The 7562-nt window shown below is 47.1% G+C and overlaps 1 pseudogene across 1 annotated transcript in view; it reads left to right on the plus strand.

Moving 5' to 3' along the window:
* The first annotated feature begins 6598 nt into the window (after positions 1–6598).
* LOC308310610 (forkhead box protein P2-like) overlaps positions 6599–7562 on the plus strand; it is a 17746-nt pseudogene continuing 16782 nt past the window's right edge. The window contains exon 1 of the transcript XR_013966265.1: positions 6599–6787. The product of XR_013966265.1 is annotated as a forkhead box protein P2-like (transcript). The remainder of the gene's footprint in view (positions 6788–7562) is intronic.

Consider the following 7562-nt stretch of genomic DNA (forward strand, 5'->3'; position numbering starts at 1 on the left):
TCTCCCATTTTCATCCCCCATGTCTGTTTCACCTTTGCTCCCCGCTCCCTTGTTTCTATCCCACTGTCTCCGTGCACTAGTGAGTGAGGGCTGCAGTGTTAAACTGTTTGTTCACAAGCATGCCCCCCCCCCCCCCCACACACACCTCTCTCTCCCTCTCTCTCTCTCTCTCTCTCTCTCTCTCTGTTTACTGTGTCCTGTGCAGCTGTCGCTCTGCTCTGTGTTAGCGGGGCTGTGGTCTCTGTGTTTGTTCTCCTGCAAGCCTGGATCCTGTTTATCCTGGCCGTGGACATCTTTTAAGGCCTGTCCAGTGTCTGTCTGTACCCCTATCAACACACACGCGCGCGCACACACACACACACACAGAGTAGACCCATGTGAAATGCACACCGAGTCGCACGGCCCGACATGCACAACATGCAACACGCGGGCCATACGCATGCCCGCGCATAAGCACACAAGAGGAAAGCACACACGTGCACACATTGCATTTAAAACGGAATTTGCTGACCATAGAATGCACACACACACACGCACGCGCACACACTCGCACGCGCACACACACTCGCACGCGCACATTCGTGGTCTGGTCTTTTTTGTGGAGTGTTGTTTGTTGCGGTTGGGGTTGCATTTTGATTACGAGGCCGTTATCTCTGCGTGTCCGAACGCAGGATGCCTCGCGTTCAAAGGCCTGGCGGTGTTAATTGCACTTTAGTTTGGGGAGGGGCGGTGATTAAAATGAAAGAAAGCAAGTGACAGAATTGTTGTATTTAATGGTGTGTGTGTGTGTGACGTGTGTGTGTGTGTGTGTGTGTGTGCGTGTGCGTGGGGAGGGTCTGTCAAAGAAAGAGGCACCATGCACTGTGAAGCAGGAATTAGCATAGGTAATGATGTGGCCGCTATCTGTGACTGGCCACAAACACGTCCTGCACACAGTGCACAGTGAACCACACAGTGTACAGGGAACCACACAGTGCACAGAGAACCACACAGTGTACAGGGAACCACACAGTGCACAGAGAACCACACAGTGCACAGTGAACCACACAGTGCACAGAGAACCACACAGTGCACAGTGAACCACACAGTGCACAGTGAACCACACAGTGCACAGAGAACCACACAGTGCACAGAGAACCACACAGTGCACAGAGAACCACACAGTGCACAGAGAACCACACAGTGCACAGAGAACCACACAGTGCACAGAGAACCACACAGTGCACAGAGAACCACACAGTGCACAGAGAACCACACAGTGCACAGAGAACCACACAGTGCACAGAGAACCACACAGTGCACAGAGAACCACACAGTGCACAGAGAACCACACAGTGCACAGAGAACCACACAGTGCACAGAGAACCACACAGTGCACAGAGAACCACACAGTGCACAGAGAACCACACAGTGCACAGAGAACCACACAGTGTACAGAGAACCACACAGTGCACAGAGAACCACACAGTGCACAGAGAACCACACAGTGCACAGAGAACCACACAGTACACAGAGAACCACACAGTGCACAGAGAACCACACAGTGCACAGAGAACCACACAGTGCACAGAGAACCACACAGTGCACAGTGAACCACACAGTGCACAGAGAACCACACAGTGCACAGAGAACCACACAGTGCACAGAGAACCACACAGTACACAGAGAACCACACAGTGCACAGAGAACCACACAGTACACAGAGAACCACACAGTGCACAGAGAACCACACAGTGCACAGGGAAACCACACAGTGCACAGAGAACCACACAGTGCACAGAGAACCACACTGTGTACAGAGAACCACACAGTGCACAGAGAACCACACAGTGCACAGAGAACCACACAGTGCACAGAGAACCACACAGTGCACAGTGAACCACACAGTGCACAGGGAAACCACACAGTGCACAGAGAACCACACAGTGCACAGTGAACCACACAGTGCACAGGGAAACCACACAGTGCACAGAGAACCACACAGTGCACAGGGAAACCACACAGTGCACAGAGAACCACACAGTGCACAGAGAACCACACAGTGCACAGAGAACCACACAGTGCACAGAGAACCACACAGTGCACAGAGAACCACACAGTGCACAGAGAACCACACAGTGCACAGAGAACCACACAGTGCACAGAGAACCACACAGTGCACAGAGAACCACACAGTGTACAGAGAACCACACAGTGCACAGAGAACCACACAGTGTACAGAGAACCACACAGTGCACAGAGAACCACACAGTGCACAGAGAACCACACAGAGAACCACACAGTGCACAGAGAACCACACAGTGCACAGAGAACCACACAGAGAACCACACAGTGCACAGAGAACCACACAGAGAACCACACAGTGCACAGAGAACCACACAGTGCACAGAGAACCACACAGTGCACAGAGAACCACACAGTGCACAGAGAACCACACAGTGCACAGAGAACCACACAGTGCACAGAGAACCACACAGTGCACAGAGAACCACACAGTGCACAGGGAAACCACACAGTGTACAGAGAACCACACAGTGCACAGAGAACCACACAGTGCACAGGGAAACCACACAGTGCACAGAGAACCACACAGTGCACAGAGAACCACACAGTGTACAGAGAACCACACAGTGCACAGAGAACCACACAGTGCACAGAGAACCACACAGTGTACAGAGAACCACACAGTGCACAGAGAACCACACAGTGTACAGAGAACCACACAGTGCACAGAGAACCACACAGTGCACAGAGAACCACACAGTGCACAGGGAAACCACACAGTGCACAGAGAACCACACAGTGCACAGGGAACCACACAGTGCACAGAGAACCACACAGTGCACAGGGAAACCACACAGTGCACAGAGAACCACACAGTGCACAGAGAACCACACAGTGCACAGAGAACCACACAGTGCACAGAGAACCACACAGTGCACAGGGAAACCACACAGTGCACAGAGAACCACACAGTGCACAGGGAAACCACACAGTGCACAGGGAACCACACAGTGCACAGAGAACCGCACAGAGAACCACACAGTGCACAGGGAAACCACACAGTGCACAGAGAACCACACAGTGCACAGAGAACCACACAGTGCACAGAGTACCACACAGTGCACAGAGAACCACACAGTGTACAGAGAACCACACAGTGCACAGAGAACCACACAGTGTACAGGGAACCACACAGTGCACATGGAACCACACAGTGCACAGGGAACCACACAGTGCACAGGGAACCACACAGTGTACAGAGAACCACACAGTGCACAGAGAACCGCACAGGGAACCACATAGTCGAAAGGGGACTGTGAAGAGCAGTGTTGTTTTTGACATGCAGCAAATTTTGATTTAAGTTTGAGTTCATATTAGTTTTCGTTTAGTTTTAGTCACATTTTAGTCACCTGGGATGTTTTAGTGTTCAACTAGACGATCTACATCGAGACATTGTGAGCTTTGTAGATCAGCTATTTGAACTATTTTAAAATGTTTTTTTTAAATAGTAAAAAAATGCAAATTAGTTTAGGGATAAGGGTTAAGGGGTGGCGCACGCAAGATACAGCCCTGGATCTCTTGTCCACTATAGTCCCCTTCCTAACATTTTAGTCTAGTTTTTTACTTGTTGACGAAATTGTCAATATAGTCTTATACTTTTAGTCATTATAGCTTAGTTTTCATTTAGTTTTCGGCGACGGACATTTTCCGTCATCGTATTAGTCGACGAAATCAACACGGGTGAAGAGGACCGTTCGCCTGTATGCTAAATGTACTAATGCTTTTCATTGAGCAGATTCTTTTTTTTTTTTAATGTTTTTTTAGTGGCTTTCGCCTTTATTTTATATATTTTATGGAGGGACAGACAGTAGGCTGACAGGAAATGGGGAGAGAGATGGGGGGGGGGAAGACATGCAGTGAAGTCCGTTGGGATCGGGGAGTCGAACCCGCGGCCACACTGCCAGACTGGATTTACCAGCCAATGTGCCTGGACCGCTGAGCCATGGCCCAGGCCTCATTGAGCAGAAATGAAGATTTGCCTGTTGTGTTTTTTGTTGAGGTGGGAGCTAAGGGCGGGGGGAGCCTTGGGGGTCGGGGTCCGAGCGTGGGTTTTTATGTCATTTATTAGCACGAGGGATGTTTACTGTTCTTGGCAGGGTCTCCCCTTTAACCCCCGTGAAGGTGCTGAGCATTTATGCAGGGTGGGTTGGGTGGGTGGGTGGGTGGTGGTGATGGTGGGAAAAATGATAAAACATTTATTACTGGAGAGAGAGAGAGAGAGAGAGAGGTAATATGCATAATTTATGCTGTTTTTAGCACAATCATTAGTGATATTCGTGATAGATTTTTTTTTTTCTTCCCCTTTCTTTCTTTGCCTTCCATCCTTTCTCTCTCCGTCTCTGTCTCTCCGTTTCTTTTCATATCTAATGGATGCTGGTTTGAAATTAATTCCATATCTCACGTTTTATTTTATTTTGGCCGGTATGGTAAAAAAAAGAAAGAAAGAAGGAAGACAAAAGTGGCTTGTGGTTTGATGGGCTGTGGTTTGATTGTGGCTTCACGGTCCCGTTAGAGAAGGAAAACAAATTTATATATTTGTTGTTGTGTCCTGTCGTGAAAGCCCCACCCCCCCCCCCACACACACACACACACACACACATACTCCCGCCGTTTAATTTTTTTTATAATCTCACCAAAATAAATGAATATCTGAGCTTTGATTAAAGACGAGGAGAGAGAGAGAGAGAGAGAGAGAAGATGGAGCCAATACATGACGTTTTTCTCTCTCTGTCTCTGTCTCTGCTTCCCTGTGGACGCCTGTGAGGCAGGTTTTATTTAGCCACACTGTGACGAGAAGGACAAACCCATTAGAACGCTCATCAGCCGCTCACAAACCATGTGATCCGTGTGCTCCCCCCCCCCCCCCCGTCAGATTTTAATTTTGCATGATTAGCTTTGCGTCATTAGGCAACTTCATTCTGACGGGGCGCGCGCGCAAGCACAAGCGCACACACACACACACACACACACACACGAAAACCCAGACGGCTTCAAGACGCCAAATATTTTAGGAGTGCCCCGCGTGCATTTCTCTGTCTCTCTCTCTCTGTCTCCCTCTCTCTCTCTCTCTCTCTCTCTCTCTCTCTGTCTCTCTTCTTCTCCGATGTTATGTGCCAGAAAATGACCCCATCCACAAGCTTCGCACCACCAGCACCACCGCGCCACCGCGAGCTTTGTGGATGGGGCTATTTCTGCCCTTTTCGACACCGTCCTGAGACACAGAGCGTGACTTTATAGCATCACTGCTGTGTATATCATAATATAGCAGATTTGGCTGAAGCACAAACTCTTTTTGGGGGGCTTGAGTATTTTAGTAACATTTTGTTTTGTCTGTTTTTAATTTGTGGTATAGTGAGGCGCATTTCTCTCTCTCTCTCTAAAAAAAAAGAGGAATATATTTATATAAGATTCTACAGTTTATGCACAAAAGAATGAACGCCGCGTCTAAACATGCACGGTGGTATCTTATTTTTTCTTTTCTTTTTTTCTTTTTTGTGCCAGGTGCCTTTTTGTTTGTGGCATAAAATTTAGCCTGATTAAAATAACGTTTGCCACATTTAGAATTCCACGCTCCACCCCATATATATAACGCCGACGGCCCCTCCCCTATTCCAACAGAAAGAAAGAAAGAATGAAAGAAAGAAAGAAAGAATGAAAGAAAGGGGGGGGGGGAGAGAAAGAGGCATGCAGAACGTGTGCATGTCTTTGTATTGCTTCATTTACACAATGAATGCATAATTGCTCCTCCAAACCCCCCCCCCTCCTCTCCTCTCCTCTCCACACACACCCTCTTCTTTTTTTTTTAATTTGCAGAGAGGGGACCGGGGGCATGATGACGGGAGAGTATAGCGCCAAAGAAAGGGAGAGAAGAACAGAGATGAACAAAATTATATATATATATATATATATATATATATATATATATTGTTTTAAGAAAGAAATAAAATATTTTTTAATAAATAAAAATGTTGACGTTCAAATCTGCGATTGCAGAGAAATGAGCTCAACCACTATACAGCCCTATATATACGTACTGTATTTGTTATTTGACAACACAAGTTTGAATAGATCTGCTATTTTTTGCTATATTGGAAAAAAATGTATTATATTTTTTTTACATAAAAAAAATACAAATACACAAATAAAAAAGAATTAACATTTAAAAAAATGTATTTTATTTATTATATTTTTTTTTACATTTGCCCAAGCTATAGGTATATGTGGTGCATGAGGGTCAAAGTGGGTTAGTCGTATATATAAGCGAGCAGAAGGAGAAGATGTGGCCCTATAACCCGCCGGTCCTCTTTCTTCTCTTATCTCTGTGTGTTCTTATTGTCCTTTTTGATGCTATAGTTTTTCACTGTTTATTCTGTGATAATGGCTGCCTGCTGTTGTTATAGAGTTGTTTTTATTTTTGTACTATCGTAAAGCACCCACATGTGCACTCGTGCTGAGAAGGGTGCTATATAAATAAAGGTCATTCATTCATTCATTCATTCATGAACCCTCTCTCCTTCTTTAGGCGTTTGAAGCCATGATGATGATGATGCAGGAGCCGTCGGCCTCCGAGACAATAAGCAACAGTTCAATGAGTCACAATGGAATGAGCACCCTAAGCGGCAGCCAATTAGACGCTGGCAGCAGAGATGGCAGATCAAGCGCTGCATGCGACGCGAGCAGCGAAGTAAGCACAGTCGAGCTGCTGCATCTGCAACAACAGCAGGTAAGTTGTGGTTCCTCTCTCCTCCGTCTCTCTCTCTCCGCGTGTCTCTCTCTCTCTCTCTCTCTCTCTCTCTCTCTCTCTCTCTCTGTCTCCTCCTCGCTCTGCTCTCGCTCTGCTCTGCTCTCTCTCTCTCTCTCTCTCTCTCTCTCTCTCTCTCTCACTCTGCTGGGTTCTGCACAGGCAACATTGGGATTTTCTAAACAGACGAGAAAGAGAGGCACTCCGGAAATCACACATTTATTTTATTTTTTCGGTTTTCGGGGAAGGAATGAGGTATAGTGTGTTTTTATATTCTTGTGTTTATATGTGAGCTGTTTTGCATTGTTGATTATTTGTTTATTTGTTTTGTTTGTTTGTATTGTGTCTGGTTGTTTTGGCACTGGGTTTTGGACAGTTGGACTGTCACTGATGCTGTGCTGTTCAGCTGGAGTTGTTAGGTGGTGGAGTTGTTCTGGTGTTTCTATTGGCATTTGTGTGTGTGTGTGTGTGTGTGTGTGTGTGTGTGTGTGTGTGTGTGTGTGCGTGTGCGCGTGTGTGTGTGTGTGCGCGCACGCATGCTGAGCGCGTTACAGCTGAGGCCGTGCATGTGTCTGAGAGACAGAGAGAGAGAGGGAGGTTGAATGTGTGCATCAGAGCTTTGTACGGAGCCAGCTTGGTGTGTGTGTGTGTGTGTGTGACTGTGTGTGTGTGTGTGTGTTCAATAGACAATGCGTGTCATGGTCATTCTGTATCCACCAGAGGGCCTCCTAACTCGACAGTAGTTTCCTACTGGCTT

The sequence above is a fragment of the Protomyctophum bolini genome, assembly GCF_963924005.1.
Source record: "Protomyctophum bolini genome assembly, chromosome: 23".
NCBI lineage: Eukaryota > Metazoa > Chordata > Actinopteri > Myctophiformes > Myctophidae > Protomyctophum > Protomyctophum bolini.